This window comes from Castor canadensis, chromosome 15 (assembly GCF_047511655.1).
Source record: "Castor canadensis chromosome 15, mCasCan1.hap1v2, whole genome shotgun sequence".
NCBI lineage: Eukaryota > Metazoa > Chordata > Mammalia > Rodentia > Castoridae > Castor > Castor canadensis.
In genome coordinates, this window is record NC_133400.1 from 28,284,194 (window position 1) to 28,306,583 (window position 22,390).

The following is a 22,390-nucleotide window of genomic DNA, read 5'->3' on the forward strand; positions in this document are numbered from 1 at the left end:
GTTTGAACTCAGGGCCTCACACTTACTAGGCAGGAGCTCTATCACTTAAGCCACTCTACAAGCATGACTGTGTGTCTTTGGGCTCTGCTTTCCCTCTCTGGGCCCAGCCTCTTTGTCTAGGATGGACATAAGGTCATCTAAGGTCACAATTAATATCAGGGCCCAAGGGAGCAGAGGGTCACAACAGTGTCTGCAGCCAGCAGAACTGGCCCAGTGTAAATGCTACCTCTAACATTAACTAGATGTGTCGCCTGAGAAAACGTAAAAAGAAAATCTCTTTAAGCCTCAGTTTTCTTATCTGTTAAATGGGTCCAGATTCTGCCTTTCAGTCTTACTTTGAGACATCAATGTAGGAGGAGGGCTTGGGACAGAGCTAGGACGTTGTAAATGCTCAAGTAAACATAGTTTCAGCCAGCCTTGGTGGTGCATGCCTGTTACTCCAGCACTCCAAAGGCTGAGGTAGAAGGATCACGAGTTCAAGAACAGCCTGAGCTGCAGAGTGAGACCCTGCCTCCAAAAAATGAAAAATAAAATAAAGACCATTTCAGGGGAGGTGTGGCTCAAGCAGTAGAGCTCCTGCTTTGCAAGTGTGAAGCCCTGAGTTCAAATCCCATTCACACACACACACAAATGTATATTTTTGAGTCTAAGGTTTCTTATACATATGAGTATATAAATAAGTGACTGCTCTTGCTTTAGCTGTTTCAATAACATAATTTCTAGTTTTAGACAATCAGGAATACACCCTTGTGATGTTATCTTTTAGATTTAAACCTTAGTTTCCACGAGAAATTGTTTCCTTACCAGATTTAATGATAAAATCTTTCAGCCTTTATCTACCCTCCCATCTACCTATGTCTCCAATGCACACTTAACTGAATACCTGCAAACTTTAAGTATCAATTTTGTTTTTCCTTGAATCACCACCTGTGACATAGTAGACTTGAAAATTTAAAGCCTAAGCGATTCCTTCACAATATATATATATATACTGATGTAATTAACATCACAAATAGCCCACCTCGTGGGTAACCCACCATGGGAACTACACTCTAGTCCTACTGTGTTGGAATCTATTTCTGAACTTGAACTTTGTACGTCCACTTCTTAGCCCTGTGATTTTTAAAAAGCTTGTGCTCCCTCGGCGTCCTGCAGCACTGTGAGTGTGCTGGCTACCCTGCTTCAAGAATGCCGTTTCTCGTGAAGCAACAAAATAAATTGATTTGAAATGACATTTTCACGAAACAAAATAAATTGATTTGAAATGACATTTTCAGGGTGAGAAGAGGAACTGGGAGGCAGGGGAGGGTGGTTGTAAACCTTTTGCTGTGGGAACCCAGGAAAGAAGAAAAAAGCCCAGCAGGTGAGGCTTACAGAGGGGCTCCCAGAGAAGGTGGGCCTGGAAGCCCAGACAGGGGAGGTGGCTCAGCCAATGCCACAGAGCTATTGTGGCCATAGGAAGAGGTTTACTGAATCTGGCTCTGTGAGCTGGAAGGCAGCCATGGTGACAGGCACAGTGCTCAATAACCCCGGAAAGGTGATGTTTTCATGTGTATTTCCCAGGAAGCTTTGGCTTCCTCTCCTCCTGAGAGGAAGGCCCAGCCGAACTGTGCCTAGAATAAACACACACATAAATCTTGGTCTCACTCTGTCTCATTCAGTGGTCCAGCTTTTTAAACAGAATGTGCCTGAGCAGGGGATGTTTTTCCCTACCAGTTCTACTCTCTCACTTGAAGAATGAGCCCTGAACTTCGAGGCAAGACTGAGTTCTAGACCAGAATGGGTCTCAGATTCCCCTTGTGCAAAATGACCAGACTCTAGGCATCCCTGTTAAGACATGTGGTTAAATGATGAGACAAACAGGAACAGAGCAGTGTGCATAGAAGACTTAGGACAGGAGAGGAGATGCCTGCACAGGTAAGTTTGTCTGTGAACAGCATTTCTTGGAGGGACTTATGTGGAATGGAAGTGGGCTGCCTCTGAGGAAGGAAACTGGGGTTAGGTGTGTGGAGGGAGGTTTTTGGCTGTTTATTCTTTGGTACCTTTTCAAAGTTGAATTATGTAAGTGTAATCCTTGTTAAAAAAAAAAAAGTAGGGCTGAGCGTGGTGGTACATGACTGTAATCCCAGCTATTAGGGAGGCAGAGGTAGGCTGACTGAGGTGTGAGGACTGGGCAGGCGAAAGTATGAGATCCCATCTGAAAAACTAAAGGAAAAAGATAGGAGTCTAGTTCAAATGGCTGAGCACTTGCCAAATGCAAGACCCTGGCTTCAATCCCCAGTACCACCAAATACATACATATATTGTACAAATAACATAGAAATATGTAACAGAAAAAATAAAAATGTATTGAAAGCCAGCATTTTAGTCTTTTTGAAAGTTGTATGAAATTGATGGCAGTTTTGGCTTCCTTGTAGTACACTGAAGTTCCAAGAAGAAAAGCCCCAGGGCAGGACTCTGGCTGGAGCCCTCCTGATGCCAGGAGGAGGTGGGAGGTGGGCAGAGAGGGAAACAGATACAGAAAACCAGAAAAGCTTACTGTGAACCGCACCCAAGGAAAGCGAAAGCCTTTGCCTCCCCTCAGAGGCAAGGAAATCAGACTGGAAACTCTGGTATTTCAGTGATTCATGGCAGGGGGTGGGGAGGGGGCGGCAAGGGAACACAAACAAGAGGGAAAAGGAAACAACACTGTGAAAGCTATCCATTCCATTTCACCTCTATCAGGTGGGAGCTATTTCTGCACAGGTGCGAAAGGAGGATCATGGTTCGAAGCCAGCCCAGGCAAATAATTTATGAGACCCTATCTTGAAAATACCCAACATAAGAAAGGGCTGGTGGGGTGGCTCAAGTGGTAGAGCACCTGCCTAAGCAAACATTAGGCCCTAAGTTCAAAACCCAGTGCTGCAAATATATGTGTGTGTGTGTATATATATATATATATATATATATATATATATATATATGTACATTTGATAGAAACTAAACGAAGCCCGGTTTGCTGGAGCGCACACCCCAGTCTGCAAGTTAGGCAGAGACATTCCGAGCTGGCTGCACAGAGGGGAGGCCTCCAGAGCCTGGCAAATAACCTCAGGCTGTGAGTGTGACTCCCATGATCCTCTGTGCTCAGCACCACACTTTCCAGCCAGGCTGAAAGGTGGGAAGGGTTTCCAGAACACAAATGTTATCCTCTAACTCCTCCCCGTCCCCCTCCTTCCCCTCCCCCTCCTTCCCCTCCCCACCCCCACTGTCTCACTATGAGATCTTCCTGCCTCCTGGGATTGCAGGTATGGCCATCCCACCCAACCTAATGTCTTTTTTATTATAAAGTAGTACACGTCTGTGGCAAGAATCCTACTCTTCAGGGTTGGTGGAGTGGCTCAAGTGGTAGAGAACCTCCCTATCAAGTGTGAGGCCCTGAGTTCAAGCCCCAGTACCACAAAAAAAAAAACAAAACACAAACAAAAAAAGCCACACAAGAATTCCACTCTCCACAGAAGAGTAGAACCTCCTCGTACTTCTTTTTCCCAAAGTAAACCAAGTCACGACATTTATTGTCTTCCCACGGTTGTCCAGACTCTTGGGAAGAAGTCAGGTTCATGGTGCTGATTTTGTAGATGAAGAAGCAGTCATGGAGAGAGGAACAGACTGTGGAGGCCACAGAACTGAAAAGTGGCAAAGTCGGGATTTGAACATGGCTTCCTGTACCCACATCTAGAACTTTCCATGAGACTGCCAGCAGGATAAGCTCTGAACCACTTCATCCCAAATTTATAATCACACATACACACATGCCTAATCCAGCTGCATGAAACGCCTCCCACAAACACACACCATCACTCAGGAGCCGGTGGCTCAAGCCTATAATCCTAGCTACTTGGGAGGCTGAGATCAGGAGGACCATGGTTCAAGGCCAGCGCTGGCAAACAGTTTCCGAGACCCCATCTCCAAAGAGAACTAGAGCAAAATGAGCTGGAAGTGTGGCTTTCCAAGTGCGAAGCCCTGAGTTCAAACCCCAGTCCTGCAAAAACACAGTCATCCTTGCCCAGTGGCCTCGACCCCCTAGACACACTCCCACATGTGTGTCCACATGTGTGCAAGGTACACAAGCACACCATACTCACCAGGGGTTCTCACGCCTGGAGTCACGACACACTTCTACACATCCATCGACAGACGCCACCACATGCTCTCCCACCAGCCTCCACAGTACACTGTGTTAGAGCCTGCCCCTCAGAGAGGCCACATGTCCCTGATGGCCAAGCTGTCACCCCCACCGAAGTCCTGCTCGCTTCCACCCAATGGAACTCTGGTTGCCGTCCTCTTAGGCAAGCCATTGTCCCCACCCCCACTTCTCCCAGGATTTCCTTATTTCCTTCTTTCCTTCCTTCCTCTCTCCCTCCCTCCCTCCCTCCTTCCTTCCTTCCTCCTTCCCTTCTTGTGCTAAAGATGAAACCCAGGGTCTTGCTCATGCCAAGCAAGGGCTCTGCCACTTAGCTGCATCCCCAGCCCCCGTCTCCCAAAATTCTAAGACCTCAGAATCCTCAGGCACCTGCCCTGCTTCTCCCCATAACACCCTGGTGTCTGAGAGAGCCTGGTGAAGAGCCATGCAGTTCCTATTTGTCTCCTGAGGCTAGTGGCACAGACATATTGAAGGGGACCCTCAGCTCCTGAACTGAGGGCCTGGCCCCCACCCTCACTCCGGGCCCTGGTGATCTGAAGATGCTCCAGTGGTTCATCTTCAAGGAATGTTCCAGAATCCTTTGCCTCAGTGTTCTCCAAACAGTTCTCAGGGGAGGCTGTCCTATAAATGAGGTACTTTTTTTTTTTTTCCTATTTTTGAGACAGGGTTTCCTTATGTAGTCCAGGCTGACCTAGAACTCACAATCCTCTTGTCTCAGTCTCCCCAGTGCTGGGATTACAGGGTGTGCCAACATGCTCAACTTTCTTTTTCAGACAGTCTAGCTATGTTGACCAGGCTTGTCGCAAACTCCTGGGCTCAAGTGATCCTCCTGCCTCAGCCTCCTAAGTAGCGGCGACGACAGACAGGCACCGCCATGTCCAGCTGAAATGTGGCTCCTCAACACAACAGTGACTTGGGAAACTTCATGAAACTACAGTCCTGTCCCCAGGTCCACTTGGGGTCCTGGGCTGGGACAGGGTAGGACGCAGCAGGACAGTCGAGAGCCGGATGGAGCAAGCTGAGTGTTGGAGGGAAGAGCCCCGTCCTCCACGGTCAGACCTGAGTGAGGGAATAACCTGCTCCTCAGATGCAGCCTGGGACTGGAGCAACAGGACCGGGTCCCCAGCTGTAGACTTGCGGGAGGGACTGGAGTTGGGGTGCATTCATTCCTTGGCTCAGTTAACACTCATTTCAGAATCCTACAAGGCTGGGATCAGTGCAGACCGAGCCCAGGCAGGGCCAGTCCAATGGAGTGGGGCTTGAGCACCCGAGCAGCACAGGCACACGTGTGCGTGTGCAACCACACGCCATGCTCAGGGCCTGAGGCAGGCAAGGCAGCTGGCCCAGGCTGGCACCAGCTCAGGAAAAATGTCCGTGGGGAGAGGACACAGTGCAGAGATTGCTGAGGGCCCAGTAAAGGCAATGCTTCTGCAACTTAGAACCCTTTTCAGCTCGCCTAACCTAGAAAAATATTTCATCAGATTCTCCTGTTTTCCTGGGGAGCCTGATAAATCAGCATGCTGGTTCTGTATGTCTGCTGTGATCAATGGATAACAAAGAAGACATCAGAAATGCTCTTTTTTTAGAATGAAAAGCAATATTCTTGGCTTTTTTTTTTTCATTTCCTATTACAAAAGCAGTGCATTTTGAGAGATGTGACTCCCTCAGGATGTCTGGGGGCGGGGTGGGGGTGGATGGATGGATGACAAGTCACCTGATCAGGGATAATCTACTGTCTCTGAGAGACCACCTCACCTGTCCAGCATCCTCTGGGCAAACCCCACCTGTACCCCTACTGGCACATTCTCCTGTCAAGGTCCCCAGGACCAAGGACATAAGTACATTTTCTAGAATCTAGATTCCAGCACTAGCCCTAGAGAAGGCAGACACCTTTAGGCACAGCAAAAAATCAGAGGGGAATTGTGAGTTATTTGAAGATGAGAGAATTTCCGGAGGAAATGCTGAAATGGCCCGTGCCTGTGGGAAAGGGCTGTGGCTACTGGTTCCTCCCTCTCCAGAGGTGCAGCCCCTTTCTCCCTCCTCTGAAGCCCTGCTCTTATGGGCTTGGGCCTCAGACAGTCTGCGATGCATTTTAGGGTATAGATCTGATGGTGCAACGCTGGGAAAGTGGTCTCACCAGACTGGGGCCTCATGATGAACACAGAAAATGAGGTGAAGTCGGGCATAGTGGCTCACGTCTGGAATCCCAGCTACTCAGGAGGCAGAGATCAGGAGAACTGAAGTTCAACTCTCGCTTAGGCAAAAAGTTATTGAGACCCATCTCAACAAATAAGCCAGATGTGGTGGTTTATTTTTGTAATCCCAGCCACTCAGGAGGCCATAGAGAGGAGGATCAAGGTCCAGGGCAAAAAACTGAGACCCTACCTGAAAAATAACTAGAGCAAAAAAAGAAGGGGGATGGAGGTGTGGCTTATGTGGTAGAGCATCTGCTTAGCAGGTATGAGGCCTTGAGTTCAAATCCCAGTATTAAAAAAAAAGAAAGAAAATAAAGAGTGTGGTGATTAAATAGAAATGGAATATATGTCCCTTTGTATCTCCCTAGGATTCCCAGCCTTCCTGGAGAATAGAGGCCCCATCTTGGCTCTAAACCACCCTGGGTTCTCCTCAGACCCATCTCCTCTCCATCCCACCCCAGGGCCTTTGCTCATGCTGGGCTCTGCACCTGGAATGCCTTCTCCCTCATCTTATGAGCTGGAGATCAGATCTGCACTTCTTTGCCCACTTCTCCAGCAGTCCTTGAAATTCTTCCCCCCTGGCAGGATCTGCTCTCCTTTCTTGTGGTAGGCACTCTTACTGTTTGAGCCACTCTCTCAGCCTTTTGTGTGTGTGTGTGTGATGGGCTTTTTTGAGATAAGGGTCCACAAATTATTTGTGGGGCTGGCTTTGAACCTCGAGCCTCCTGATCTCTGCCTCCTGAGTAGCTAGGATTACAGGTTACAGGTGTGAGCCATTGGCACCTGCCCTGATGTCTCATAAGTAAGCCAATAGAAATATAACGCAGGCCATATACAGAACTAATCTTTCTTTTTGTTGTACTGGGGTTTGAACTCAGGGTCTATGCTTTTTTTTTTTTCCAGCATTGGGATTTGAACTCAGGACCTCACAATTGCTAGGCAGGAGTTCTTACCACTTGAGCCACTCTGCCAGCCCTTTTTTATGAAGGGTTTTTCAAGCTAGGATCTTGAGAACTATTTCCCTGGGCTGGCTTTGAACCTCGATCCTCCTGATGTCTGCCTCCAGAGTAGTTAGGATTACAGGTGTGATTCACTGGCACCTGGCCAGAATATAGTTTTCCTAGTAGAAACACTGAAAAGAGTTTATGAAATTAATTTCAATAATGTATTTTATTTAACCCAGAATGGGCAAAGTATTATCATGTAGCCAGTATGAAATGTTTATTATACTAAGTTGCTAACTCAGGCCTTAAAAAAAAAAAAGTTAATTATGAGATCACTTACAGCTTGTGTTCATATTGTTTTTGAAATTTAGTTTGTGTTTTATTTAAGATCCATTTCAGTTCAGATCGGCCACCTTTCAAATGTTCCATAGCCACTGGCTTGCTAGTGACTATGTTGGGCGATGAATATTTGGCTGTATTCCTCTCTGGGTTACATGTGACAGAAGTTTACATTAGCACTGGGATGTAGCTCACTGGTAGAGTGCGTACCTAGCATGAGCGAGGCCCAGCACAGAAAAATAAAAAAATAGTTCTCACTGAACTGGCTTAAGTGAAAAAGGACTTAAGGCTCCTGACACTGAAAAGACTGTGGGGAGACGGTTTCAGGACCAACTAGATCCAGATGTTCCAATAATGTCAATGTCAGAGATCTGACTTTGTGTTCCACTTTTCTTGGAGGCGCAGCAAAACAAGCCACTTGACCCCACACCCAGCTTCTCTTTCCCAAGTCCCTCCAGGCAAACTCCTATTGGATCAACTGGAATCAGGTCCTCATTTCTGAACCCATCAGTGTTGAGGCTAGGTGAATGGAATTGGCTGATTGGTCCATTCTGGCCTTGATGCATGGAATCAGCTACACCTGATCCCTGTGACTGAGAATGGGCTGGAGTTGTTTCCCAAAGAACCCAGCACCTGGTAGTTACTATGTAGAAGACTGGGGTGAGAGGTGGGGAGGGGAGGAGAGGGAGTGAGGGGAAGGGTTGCTTGTATCAAAAGAGGCTCCCAGAAAGTCACTGGGTATCTGGTTGAACAGGAAAGCCATAACCCAGTCTGGCAGAAGTGAATGCTAAAAAGATGTGATGACTAGATGGCGAGGACCAATGACAACACGTGATCATAGCCTGGGAGTTGGGCGAATCGGGGTTGGGGTGGGGACAATGGGAGACTGTTTCACCTGTACACACGGATCAGGCCACAGGGAAGGAGAAGCAGGAGAATCCCGGGGTGGTAGGCTCACATGCGGCAGCTGGGACGCCCCACGCTAAGGACAGACGCAGCCGTGCTGGAACAGCTGCGAGCTGAGCGAAGAGACCTCAGCTCAGCAGCCAGAGCACATGGCTTCGAGACAGGCAAAAGGAGCTGACCTGCCCGGGTGGGGGTGCAGAAATGAAGGCTTTAGGGCCTCACTGAGGGGCCCCCAGGCTCCCGGAACTCCATCAGAGAGGGGCAGAAAACTGACTTGAAGCCGGCCACAGTTGGCTCACATCTGTCGTCCTAGTTACTTGGGAGGCTGATATCCGGAGGATCAAGGTTCAAGGCCAGCCTGGACAAATAGTTTACAAGACCCCTATCTTTAAAATAATCAGAGCAAAATGGACTGAAGATGTGGCTCAAGTGGTAGAGCGCCTTCTTTGCAAGCACAAAGCCCTGAGTCCAAACCGCAATGAAGCAGGCTAGACTTAGGGACAGTATGTGACTTAGAACAGATGACTTCATGTTGTGTTTCAGGTTGAATATTATTCTCTTCCTCTGAGCCTTCTTTTCAACTCTAAACGTGTGCAGGTTATTGACACCCTGGCATGGGGTACAGCTCAAACCAACCCCACCTCAGCTCTGGAACCACCCATGCCCTTTCCACTCATATTATTGGTGGTTGGGAATCACCAGGGTACCCGTCCCATAGGGTAGCATGAGTTCCAGAAGCACCTGGAAAGAGAAAGCTCTCTGCTTCCCGCTTCCACCTGGCCTGCCATGTCCTCTTGTCACTCTCGTCCCTGACCCACGTGTCCTGCCTGCATGCTTCCACCAGGGACACACAGAATTTGGAAATCTTCTGATCAGAGACCGCACCATTGCTGACAACATCAGTACCAAGGAAAACCTGGCTTGAAGACTTACCTAGCCATGTGGCAGACACTGTGTTACCCACTGTGACACCATGGTGAGCAAGAAAGCCATGGTCTTGCCTTCCCTCAGCCAAGCCCAGTAAGAGAGAGACGATCAACAACCAAGCTGGCCACTGAGCTAGTGGCTTTTCTGAGACTGAGAGGCCAGACAGTGAATGGGAGTCAGGCCACGTTAGCCAGGGCATGGAGGAGACATTTGTGCCGGTGTGGGAAGGCTGAAAGGATCCAGCTCTGCCTGGTTGGGGGAAGATGGCTCCAGGCAGAGGAAGCTGTAAGTACAAAGGCTGTGAGGAGCGAGCATGCTGGGTGAAGTGGAAGATGGGAAAAATGGATGCAGGAGATGGAGGTGGGAGATGAGACTGGACAGGTGGTCCAGGATGGCTCAGGTGAGGCGGCAGGATGTCCTGGAGTTGTGGAGATGGCACTGTAGAGATTCTCTCTGCTCAGTAAGATTGGCGGGTGAGATTCTGTCCCACAATGTCCCATTGTTTCATTTTGCTGCTCTAACAATTACATCAGCACTTACTCTTTTCCAGACACTCAAGTGCTCAGCATGTAATAACTCACTGGATCCCTTTAGCAGTCCTTTGGTAGATAGTTACTAAACCCATTTTACAGATTGGGAAACTGAGGGATTGGGAGGGTGTGTAACTCCCCTAAGGTCACAGAGCTAATGGCAGAAGAAGGGTGTGGACATAGGTGTTCCAGTGCCTGTCCCACGCATACACACTCAGCCACGTAGCCTCCAGTTAAAATTGACCCTGCACCCCTGCTTACCAGAGCAGGCCATTCCTGGGCTCTCTGTCTAGGGTGACCAAAGGCAATCCAGAGAATGTGGAAGTCAGCTTCTGGCCTTTGGTTCATTTGGTCACACAGCAGTGCTCACTTCCCCTGAGACCCAGTTAAACCTGAGCCACTGCGCTGCCTCACTCTTCCCATGCCAAGGGTGGACCTGGGAGTCTGCATCCAGCTCCAGAGGGATGGAGTCCTCCCTATCCCATCCTCTCTGAGATACACACCTGCCTCCTCCACTTCATCCTAGCAACCCCTTCCCCTAGGACCTGGCCTAGCTTCCCAGGCCAAGATGCCAGACTAGGATTTTGGCAGGGGTTCACTCCTGGCGCCTGATGGCTTCTGCCCTCCTCCTCCAGCCAAGGAAGCCAGAGCCTGGAGCACAAAAGCTTGGCTATGTTGTTTGGACAGCGGTTCTGGGAAAAACCTACCATTTCTTTTAAGTCTCCTCCAAGAATGAAAACTGGGCTAAAAATAACAGCTCCAAGCCTGATCTGTCACCTGAATTGGCAAGTCCTTTGACTTTTTTTTTTCCTTAAGGGGACAATGTAAAGAAAGTATTCGACATAGGACTAGTCACACAGTAGTTCTCAAGAAGGGGGGTTTGAGCCAGATGAATTGGGTTCTGCTTCTCAGCTGTGTGACTCTAAATAAGTTCCGAGGCCTCTCAGAACCTTGTTTTCCTCACCTGTGAAATGGGTGTCATGCACATCTCCGTGGTGCTGTTACAAACATGAAGTAATGATGGAAAGGAAGCACCACTAAAATCAGCTTCCTGCTGTGCTTTTCCCAGGCAAAGGTGAGGTCATGGGCCAGGCTCAAAGGCGTGCCTGGAGGTTCCCTTAGCTGGATGGTCCCTATTCCCTTGGTACAGAGCAGGGCTGGTGAGGAAAGAGGCAGCTGGGACTTCCCCGGTGCCAGTGGGCTTTCCAAACACAGCTCAGGGACTTTCCTCTCCTGGCTGAGCATGGCTGGACAACTGCCCAGAGCAGGGACCCACTCCTCATGACCATTGTTCTGTCCAGTCTGCTGATAAGGGGAATTGGAACAAACAGCACTGGTCTCCTCCTTCCCCGCTTTCGTAATGGGGTCATGGGCCTGAAGTCAGGACCTGACAGGTGTTCTCCAGGCAAGGAGGCTGTCACCTGAAAGGAATCAATTGACCACCCACCCATACCCAGCCACTGGCTTGGGCCCTACCCAGCCCTGATGTTTGCTATTCTCTGAAAGGGTGCTCACAGCTGGCTGGGTGCCCGTCATTCATGCCTGTAATCTTAGGCTGAAATGGGAGGATCATGTTTCAAGACCAACCCAGGCAAATAATTTCTGAGACCCCCATCTCCAAAATAACCACAGCAAAATGGACTGGAGGTGTGGTTCAAATGGTAGAGCAGCTGCTTTTAAAACTCAAAGCCCAAACCACAGTCCCACCAAAATAAATAAGATAAAGTGAATAAATAGGTAAATAAATGAATGCATGCTCACTCAGGGATGGGGGGGTGTCAAGTCCAAACGTGGAGAGGTCAGGGCTCCAGACTTTGGACAAGGCCCTAGACCTGTCACAACCTAGCCTACAATTAGGGGTGGGGGACAGTACTTGCCTCTAAGAGAAACTGTGCATACTGGCCGGGCCATGGCTCCTGTGGGGTCTTGGTGACTTCTTGTTGCACTGTCTCCACACACTGGCATCCCACACACAGCCAGCAGGATAGGACTCACCTGTCTTACGTCCAGGATGCAACTTGATCTGGAACTTCACCTCTGTCAGTCTCCACTTCCCTCACAGCCTTCCCAGATTCCGATGCCGTCTCGACCTTCCATCCATCCTCCTCTACAGAGCAGCCAAAGGGGTCACACTGAAGGCTATCAGGACCTGCCACCCTCCTGCTTAAAACAGCCCAGCAATTCTATCACACACAGAAGCAAAGCCAAACTTCTTTTCCTGGTACCCCAGCCGTGTGGTACAGACCAGAGCCTCCTCCCACCTTTGCCCCCGGTCCACTGACCTTGCCCTTACCTCCCTCCAACAGACCACACTCCTCTCTGCCTCGGGACCTTGGCACTGGCTGTTTACCTCTTCCAGCTGGAGCGCTGCCACCTTCATCTTTGATCTTGCTTTTGGTCTCCTTTTGAATTCAGTGAAATCCTGCCTATTTATTCACAGGGAATAAAATTTTAAGGTAATATAACAGTTCACATAAACACGCCACAGATTTTATTCAAACCATAGGTAGATGGAGGAACCAGCACAGCGTTACAACTGGTTTAAAAGAGAATTCAACAACATAGGTATAATGGCAACCAGAAATGTCGACATGGATTTATAAATGAGTGGAGAACCAGTCAGTATCCAAGAAAATAATCAGTTGCATTCTATCCTGACAAAACTCACTTGTGTTTCCATAGTTAAGAGCAAGCTCTATGAACAGGCATGGGCCTGTAATTCCAAGCTGGGGAAGCTGAGGCAGGAAGATCACTAATTCTGGGCCAGCCTGGGTTATGCAGCAAGACCCTGTTTTTGTTTATGTTTTTTTGTTGTTTGTTTTGCTTTGTTCTGTTTTTAGGAAAAATAGCTGCATGGGCACAGCAGGACACCGATTGCCTTTTTGCCCATTTCAAAGTCTCTCACAAGTGTCCTGGCACATCCTCTCCCCTGACCTGGCCCCCTGACCTGGTTTGTTCGACTGCTTCTTTCTCTCCGGTGGCTCTGTGTTTGAGCAAAGCTTAAGAAGGGAAAAATTCTGTTTTGTAACAGCATCGGGAAGAGTGTCTGGCACACAGCAAACGCTCAATAAATGTTTGTAGCCTCTCTTGCCAGTGTCCAGGGCGATTTGTGTTTTAGGAGAACACAAAAGAGGTCCGTTGGAACCTGGAGTAATTCATGGTGGCAGACAGTGAGGAGGGACAAGTGGGGCAGGGACAGGGAAGGTTGCCTCATTTCTCTGCCCACCCCAAAGAGACACGTCCAGAGCCCTGGGGTCAGGAGTAGGGGTGGGGACAGAACTGCTCTTGGTACCATCTCAGGCCAGTCTGGGGTCAATAGGATTCGTCTTCTGTACCTAACCCCTAAACTCCAGGTCCTCAGCATAGAGAGGGGCATCACCTGTCATAGTCACACAGCCATAGTGGCCGGCGTCCTGCCTCCCCGCCCGCCTTTCTTTGGAAGTTGCATCTTCGGGGCCTCGGGGCGGCCTCGGGATGGGGCGCTCGAGACCCCAGGAGGAGCAGGGTGCCCTTGGGCCTCTTGGAAATCCCGTGGGGGACGGCGCCCTGGAGCACCCTGTGCGGGGCAGTCTGGGGTTTGGGAAGGAAGGGCGGAAAGGAAGATGCTGCGGGGGTCGGGAGAGGAGAGGTGAGTCACGAAATGACGGAGTGCAGGACGAGGAGGCGAGGGGGGAATTCATCCCCCGCCCTTTCCTGCGCACCTACTGTGTGGCGGGCACGGCGGGGGCGCTGGGAATGCGGACAAGGCGGACACAGTAAGGTCCAGGCCAAGCTGGCGGCTGAGCAAGGAATTCGCTTCTTAGGAGTGGGAAGCTGCAGCTGACGAGGGTTCGCAAGGCTGCGACGTCGCGGTTTCACCTGGTTGCGGCGCCAATGAGCAGAGCAGGTAGACGGGATCGACTGCCGCGGATAGAAAATACACAGGCTATGGGTGCGAACTTGCACGCATGCTTGAAGATAATGCAGGCAAAACCCGAGGGGAATATACATAACTGCTTGTTAAAGTAACTCCTCCGCGGTCTCACGCCTTCCCGCTTCTACCGCATGGCGCGTGCGCCCTCTGCAGGCCGCCGCGCCTCCCCCACCCCACCCCACCCCACCCCCGCACCTCTCGCCCTGCCCCTTCAATATGTAGTCCCGCCCAACAAGCGCCCTGCTGGTTTCTCACGCATGCGCACTCGACAGAGATTCTAAAGCGATTTGCGTGCAACTGTGATCACAAGCAGTCAGGATGGCCGAGCGGTCTAAGGCGCTGCGTTCAGGTCGCAGTCTCCCCTGGAGGCGTGGGTTCGAATCCCACTTCTGACAAAGCTTTACGTTCACTTTTTTTTGCCACTCACTGTGACTACAGTAAGTAATCCCTAATGAGGCTTTTGGTAGTTTTCTCATTTTAATCCTTTTACAAAACCACTATTTATTTTAACATTTTCTTCCCGACACGTTTGACTTTGGACTGTACAAAGAAAAACCCTATCTCTATTCCGCAGAACCTTCTCTTCCTAAGAACAGTATAAGATCTAACTTTGAATTTGGGATAGAAAATAGGCAAAAAAAAGTAAGTGTACTGTCAGAAGTGGGATTCGAACCCACGCCTCCAGGGGAGACTGCGACCTGAACGCAGCGCCTTAGACCGCTCGGCCATCCTGACTTCATGCGAAGTGCCCTATGGGGTCCATTTTAATTCCTAGAACGCGGCGACGAGGCTAGCTCGACACGACGTCCCAGTGGGTCACAGTCCGGGTCGCCATAACTAAAAACCACGTGGGCTGGCGAGACGTCAGTCTTCTCAAACTGCCTTTTCACTGAAAAATGCTGATGTCTTAAATAGAAACTGTAGCCTGGGTGGAAACGGAAAATCAGTTTCTTTGCTAGCAATTGGATAGAGCCATAAAAGTCCATCAAGGAGAGCGAATTGTGTTATTAAATCCTCGCCACCTGGCAGGGCTGTGCCCCGCCGCACTGGGCTGCTCTAGGTCACTTGGGCCTCGCCGTCGCCATGGGAGCGTGGGCGGGGCTGGAAGTTGAGCGACAGGATGGTCCTGTGGCCTATAGAGCTTCGAGAAGCACTAGAGACCAGGCGGATGGTCGCCCGTGGACATGGTGGCGAGGAGACCCACGGGGCCCCGCATCCTTTGCTCTTGCTACTGTAACAGATTGCCACAGGTTTAGTGGCTTAAATCCACACCGTTCCAGCCGCTCAGCACGGGAGGTCAGAAATGTGAAATGTCGGTGTGGAGGCGCCGGGGAGAATCCTCCCCTCCCGTCTCCCCGCGTTCTGCACCCGGACTTCGCTGCCTTTCCAGCCCTTCCTGACACCCGCCCTCCCGCCGCTCTGCTGAACCTCTGCAGTGGCCTTGGCCCATCCTGAAGTCCAGAGTCATCTCTCCCTGTCAGAGACGAGGCTTCCTTTGTGAGCCATTTTATCTTGACCTTGCCCTGGAACATTTGCGGTTACTTATCTGCCTGGAACACCTTCTCGGGACATTTTGCACATCCTGGGCTTAGGCAAATATCCTGCGGTGTCGCATCACAACCCTGCAAAAAGCACCACCCGCCCAACTTCTCCTTCAGCACAAGATGGCGCGGTCCCTGCTTCTCTTCCGGGAGTTTACCTTGCCGCCGGCGAGAACCTGCACCCTATCAGAAGTCCTATAGCAGAACCAGCCAACCAGCCTGCACCTCGTCGTACCCCTCACTCCCTCAGCACATAAATACCCCTGTGTGAACAATGAAATTTGGCAGCTTGATCCGAACTCCTGTCTTGCTGTCTCCTTCGTGTCTCTTGTCCCTTCATTCTCCCCCTTTCTAGGTTCGCTACCCACGCTGATGTGTCCTGCAGGACGGGACATCTGGCGCCCAACGTGGGGCTGGCTATTCCTTTGACTGCGGGGAGAATGCCGTCCTCCGGAAAGACTTGGCCAAGCAAAGTTCGCGATCGCCTCGGCAAACGCGACCGAGAGTCAGATCTAGGAGGGGAGTGAGGACGACGCACGGTGAGTGACCCACCACGGGACAAGCAGTATCGTCACATGATTTGTTTCTTTCAGGCCTCAAGGAGGCCCTCAAGACGCGAGGGGCGCGTGTTAAGAAAAAAGACTTGAGGTCATTCTTTTGTTACATAGGAGATTTATGTCCTTGGTTTCCTCTCGAAGGAACCATTGATGGTAAAAGATGGCTCCGGGTCGGAGACTGTTTAAAAGACTATTATGATCTTTTGGCCCCGAAAAGGTCCCTGTGACCGCCTTTTCTTATTGGAACTTGATTAATGACATTCTCAAAAGTACACCCTTTGATAATGGTACTTTAAAACTTGTTAAAATCGGGCAAAATGCTATGCAGACAGCTTCCCACCCTCCTTCCAGGTGTCCTTCCGTTTCTATTGATATAGATTCTTCACAATCTAGCTCAAAATCTGATAACCCTGCCCCGCCCCAGGCAGTGCAGGATTGGACCTCTGTGCCACCACCGATACAATATTAGACTCAATGCAGGGGCCCCAGATAATACCCACTGGAATTGTGGGTCCCCCTCCATCTCACATGTGTGCTCTTATTCTTGGAAGAGCCTCCACTACCTTACAGGGTGTACAAGTCTTCCCTGGCATTGTTGATAATGATTTTACTGGAGAGATACAAATATTAGCCACAGCTATCAATGGGGTTGCAGCCATTCCAGCAGGAACAAGACTCGCACAATTACTTCTCCTCCCCCTACACTCAGGAGGCACCTCCACTGCCCAGAGCCTGCCACGGGGGACTGCCTCCTTGGGGTCCTCTGATATCTACTGGGTACAACCCATCTCTCAGGAAAGGCCCTCCCTTACCCTAGTTATTGAAGGGAAAGAGTTTCAAGGAGTCTTATATACCGGGGCCGACGCCACCATTATATTATCCCAACAACATTGGCCCCCGGGCTGGCCCCTCACCCCATCTTTAACTGACCTCAAAGGAATAGGACAATCAAAAAACCCCCTAGTCAGTTCTAAGGTTCTTCACTGGTCTGATAGGGAAGGCAACAAAGGAACTGTCACTCCCTTTGTTATCCCTGGTCTCCCAGTTAACTTATGGGGCCGAGATATCCTAAGCCAGATGAAAGTTATTTTGGCCAGCCCTAACTCCATAGTTACCCATCAAATGCTCCGTATGGACTTTGTCCCAGGCACGGGCCTTGGTAAACAGAGACAAGGAATAACTAAACCCATACTAGCCACACAAAAAACCAATACACAGGGGCTTGGGTATTTGGATTTTTAGTGTCGGTCCCTGACCCTCCTGTACCCCACGCAGATAAAGTCATTTGGGAAACTCAAACTCCTGTGTGGGTGGATCAGTGGCCCCTTACCCAAGAAAAATTAAAGGCTGCTTCCATGTTAGTACAGGAACAGCTAGCAGCCGACCATGTAGAGCCCTCAACCTCACCATGGAATACTCCTATTTTTGTTATCAAGAAAAAATCAGGCAAATGGCGCCTTTTACAAGATTTGCGCGCCATCAATAAAGTCATGCGCCCCATGGGAGCACTACAGCCAGGTATTCTACACCAGTGGCTATCCCCAAAACTATTACAAAATGGTTATTGACTTAAAAGATTGCTTTTTCACCATCCCTTTACATCCTGAGGATAGACCCTATTTTGCCTTTAGTCTCCCTCGCATCAATTTTCAGGGTCCTATGCAGAGATTTCAATGGAAGGTTCTTCCCCAAGGTATGGCCAACAGCCCTAGTCTTTGTCAAAAATATGTCATACAGGCAGTTGACCCTGTGAGAAAACGATGGCCACAAATTTACATCTTACATTACATGGATGATATGTTGATTGCTGCACCTGATACTCATAATCTTAATGGTTGCTATCTGGATCTCTATAAAGCCCTCACTACCTTGGGATTACAAATAGCACCTGATAAGGTTCAAACACAAGACCCTTATACCTATTTGGGCCTTCAACTCCAAGGCAACCAAATCCAAACTCCCAAGATACAATTACGTGTAGATCATCTTCACACCCTTAATGATTTTCAAAAATTAATGGGAGACATTCAATGGCTAAGACCATATTTAAAGTTACCCACTTGTGTACTCTTACCCCTTAATGATATTTTGAGAGGTGACTCCCACCCCTCCTCCCCTCGAAAACTCACCCCCGAGGCTCAACAGGCATTAAACCAAGTCACAAAAGCCATTACCCAACAGTTTGTTACACAAATTTCTTATAACCTCCCCCTGATCCTGGTCATTTTACATACTCCCCACACACCTACAGGAATATTTTGGCAAAGGGATCCACATTTTAAAAATAAAGGTTGCCCCTTGTTCTGGGTCCATTTACCCACCACATCCTCCAAGGTTATTACTGTTTATCCTGCTCAGGTAGCTTCTGTTATTGTCAAAGGTCGTTTGCTCTCTCGACAACATTTTGGCAAGGACCCTGATAAAATCTTAATCCCCTACACTAAGGACCAAACCCAATTTTTATTACAGACAGAAGATGAATGGAGCGTTGCTCTATCAGGGTTTTTGGGAACAATTGATAATCACCTCCCAAGTGACCCCCTTTTACATTTTGCCCAATTACATCCCTTTATTTTTCCCAAAATTACTCAAAAGGCTCCCATTCCTCAAGCCCTCACTGTCTTCACAGATGGCTCCAGTAATGGCCGTGCGGTCTTTGTTGTCGGTAATCAGCCTACTACCTTTGAGACTGCCTATCAGTCAAGCACAGCTTGTGGAACTGTTTGCCATAACACAAGTTTTTATAACCTTTCTTGATAAACCTGTTAATATTTATACAGACAGTGGCTACATTGCTCATTCTGTGCCTCTGCTGGAAATTTCACCCACCATTAAGGCCTCTTCCAATGCGGCCTTTCTGTTTCATCAGCTTCAACAGCTAATCCAGACCAGACACCACCCATTTTTCTTAGGCCATATCAGAGCACACTCTGACCTCCCCGGTCCCCTTACACAGGGAAATGCCCAAGCTGATGCAGCAACTCGCTCTATCTTTCCAATCTTTGCCGGCTCCATCCAAAGAGCCACCGAGTTACACACTCTTCACCATCTAAATTCCCAAAGCCTTCGATTGCTTTGTAAAATTACCAGACAACAGGCACGAGAGATAGTTAAGACATGCCCTGCCTGCACTGTCTCCCTTCCCATTCAACATTTGGGAGTCAATCCCCGAGGATTACTACCCAACCAGGTGTGGCAAATGGATGTTACTCATTTTCCCGAATTTGGAAAAACCAAATATATACATGTTTCTATAGATACCTTCAGTGGCTTTATTTTTGCATCGCCACACTCTGGGGAAGCTACCAAAGATGCCCTTTCTCATCTTGTTTCAGCCTTCACCGTTATGGGTAAACCTACACACATTAAGACAGATAATGGCCCTGCATATACCAGTTCTAAGTTTAAACAGTTCTGTTCTACTCTACAAATTTCCCATACTACTGGGATTCCTTATAATCCCCAGGGTCAGGGCATCGTAGAACATGCCCACCTCACTCTGAAAACTTGGCTAACCCGTCTTAAAGCCTCTACCCTTGCTTTTACCACTCCCAGAGATCGCCTAAACCATACATTATTTACCCTCAACTTTCTCACCCTAGACAGCGATGGCCACTCGGCCACGGACAGACACTGGCACCCCTCGTCCAACACTGTCCACCCACCCGTCATGTGGCGCGATCCTCTTACATATAAATGGAAAGGCCCAGATCCTGTCTTCATCTGGGGCCGAGGCTCAGCTTGTGTTTTGGATCAAGAACAGGCTGCCCCTAGATGGTTACCAGAACGCCTAGTAAAACAGGTTAATGACTCAATAAAACCCAGGGAGGAAGACCCTCCCCCTGAGGACGCATTATCTTCTCTTACAGATGCTGTTCATGCGCTGGATGGAGATCCTGCTTGCGACACTCCTGCTAAACAGGTTTGTTAATGGAGGACTTGGTCCCCCATCTGGTAACATTCATCAGACTCTTTGGTTCCCCCTGTGAATGCAAGGGAGGACACTTGTCCAAAGCCCCCACCAGCTATACCCTGACCACGGATTGCACAACTAAGGTGGCTTACTTCCGTGCGGAGACTAATCAGAATACTGGGGGATTTCATCGACCTGAGTGGGTATGTGTTAATAAACCAAAACTCGCTACCACCAAAACCCCCCAAAATTGTTCCGTGGCCTGTACATATACCCAGGCTATGCACATCTCTTGTTATGAGATAGCCTCAATTTGCTTCAATAAGCAGGGCAAGCAGCATTTTCAAGCCACCCTGACTCGCATTCGCTCAGCTGGAGAAACCACCACTCACACGACCCCTGGTCTCTTCGGCCAAGGTGGCATACGCTCCCAGCTACAGTTAGCCGGATGTGAGGGTAGCATTGGCAAACCCTCCTGCTGGCCCGTTACGGCCCCTACAGGGGTCTCTGATGGTGGAGGACCCACGGATGCTGTCAAACATCTTCAAATAATTGAGCTTTTAAAACCCCAAATCCCCGAACTCACATATCACCCCTTAATGTTGCCTAAATCCCAGCTCCCAGATCTAAATCCCAATACATTAGATATTTTGGAAACTACCTTTTCCTTGCTTAACACTTCCAACCCCAACCTTGCTAATGATTGCTGGCTTTGCATGACCACGGGGGCAATAATGCCCATGGCGATTCCCGTCAATTCCACCATAAACGGTAGTGATACCTGTCAACCTGGATTTCCCTTTAAAGTACAGCCTATGAATACGCCTACAGTATGCCTTTTAGGCATGATGCAAAATAATTCTTACGAGATTGACGTCGGGTTTAGTTCCTTTGGAAATTGCTCGACAGTTCTAAATTATTCCTCACCCACCCCAGCTCTTTGTCCCCCCAATGGTACAGTTTTTATGTGTGGAGGAAACTCAGCCTTCCCCAGACTTCCAGCAAATTGGACTGGTGGCTGTATTCTTGCCTTACTACTTCCTGATATTACTATTGTCCCAGGGAATGAACCTCTACCCATTCCTAGCCTAGACACCTTAGTTAAAAGACATAGGCGGGCAATACAAGCCCTACCGCTCCTTGTCAGCCTTGGAATAACAGCGGCTGTAGGCACAGGTACAGCTGGCTTAGGCACGGCTATACACTCTTACCGTCGCCTGTCTCACCAGCTTATAGATGATGTACAAACTCCATCAGGAACCATTAAAGATCTACAGGACCAAATAGACTCCCTGGCAGAGGTGGTTCTTCAAAACAGACAAGGCCTAGATCTACTAACGGCCAACCAGGGAGGTATCTGCTTGGCCTTAGGGGAAAGATGCTGTTTTTATGCCAATAAATCAGGCATAGTACGCACTAAAATTAAACAGCTGCAAGATGATTTAGAAAAGAGAAGAAGGGAATTATTTGAAAATCCCCTCTGGACTGGGCTTAATGGATTTCTACCCTACCTTCTTCCACTATTAGGCCCCTTGCTAGGTTTACTTTTAATGGTGACCATAGGGCCCTGCATTATAAACAGGCTGATACAATTCATTAAAGAACAAATTAACATCTTAGCCTCTAAGCCTATACAGATTCATTATCATCGCCTGGAAATGGAAGACCACGCTCCTGCTCCTGAGACCTACCTTTCAATAGAAACTCGCTAATGTTCCACCTGGGTTTAAAAATTTCCCCCTGCCACCCCCTCTTCTACAACATTCTTGACCACTCATCGCCCATTGGGCCCTCCTCTGCTGGGCCCCTCCGCTTGGGGGAGGCAGCACCCAGGGAGAGTGATCATAGAGGCCTTCCTAAATGAGGGTGCAGGTAAGACTGCAGGAGGGTGGATCCTAGGATTCCCAAACCCAAGACCTCTGTATGACATGCCCTGGTGCATGGCGGTTGGCATGCTCTTAAAATCCGCCTCAGAAAACATGCCGAGGAGACTCTTAACAAAACAAAAATGATCTCCATCTTGAGGAACTGGGCCTCTGTCATCCCCTCTCAAAAAGCAGACATACTCTGGTCATGTTTGTATAAGAATAAGGGGGAAATGTCAGAGACGAGGCTTCCTTTGTGAGCCATTTTATCTTGACCTTGCCCTGGAACATTTGCGGTTACTTATCTGCCTGGAACACCTTCTCGGGACATTTTGCACATCCTGGGCTTAGGCAAATATCCTGCGGTTTCGCATCACAACCCTGCAAAAAGCACCACCCGCCCAACTTCTCCTTCAGCACAAGATGTCGCCGTCCCTGCTTCTCTTCCGGGAGTTTACCTTGCCCCTATCAGAAGTCCTATAGCAATACCAGCCAACCAGCCTGCACCTCGTCATACTCCTCAGTCCCGCAGCACATAAATACCCCTGTGTGAACAATAAAATTTGGCAGCTTGATCAGA

General features: G+C 49.1%; 1 protein-coding gene, 1 long non-coding RNA gene and 2 other non-coding genes across 5 annotated transcripts in view; 2 read left to right on the forward strand and 2 right to left on the reverse strand.

Annotated features, from left to right (window-relative positions):
- Nucleotides 1-12,283, reverse strand: part of Ccl22 (C-C motif chemokine ligand 22) — a 41,000-nt gene extending 28,717 nt beyond the window's left edge. For both annotated transcript variants that reach the window (XR_012441947.1, XM_074055949.1), the window contains exon 1: nucleotides 12,017-12,283. The gene's annotated coding sequence lies outside the window, so the exon portion shown is untranslated. The remainder of the gene's footprint in view (nucleotides 1-12,016) is intronic.
- Nucleotides 12,284-14,246: 1,963 nt separating this feature from the next.
- On the forward strand, nucleotides 14,247-14,329 carry Trnal-cag (transfer RNA leucine (anticodon CAG)). The gene has a single exon. It is a non-coding gene; the product is annotated as a tRNA-Leu (tRNA).
- A 257-nt stretch (nucleotides 14,330-14,586) lies between these two features.
- On the reverse strand, nucleotides 14,587-14,669 carry Trnal-cag (transfer RNA leucine (anticodon CAG)). The gene has a single exon. It is a non-coding gene; the product is annotated as a tRNA-Leu (tRNA).
- Nucleotides 14,670-14,802: 133 nt separating this feature from the next.
- On the forward strand, nucleotides 14,803-22,390 carry LOC141417405 (uncharacterized). The gene is made up of 2 exons (XR_012441948.1): nucleotides 14,803-16,014; nucleotides 19,902-22,390. It is a non-coding gene; the product is annotated as an uncharacterized lncRNA (long non-coding RNA).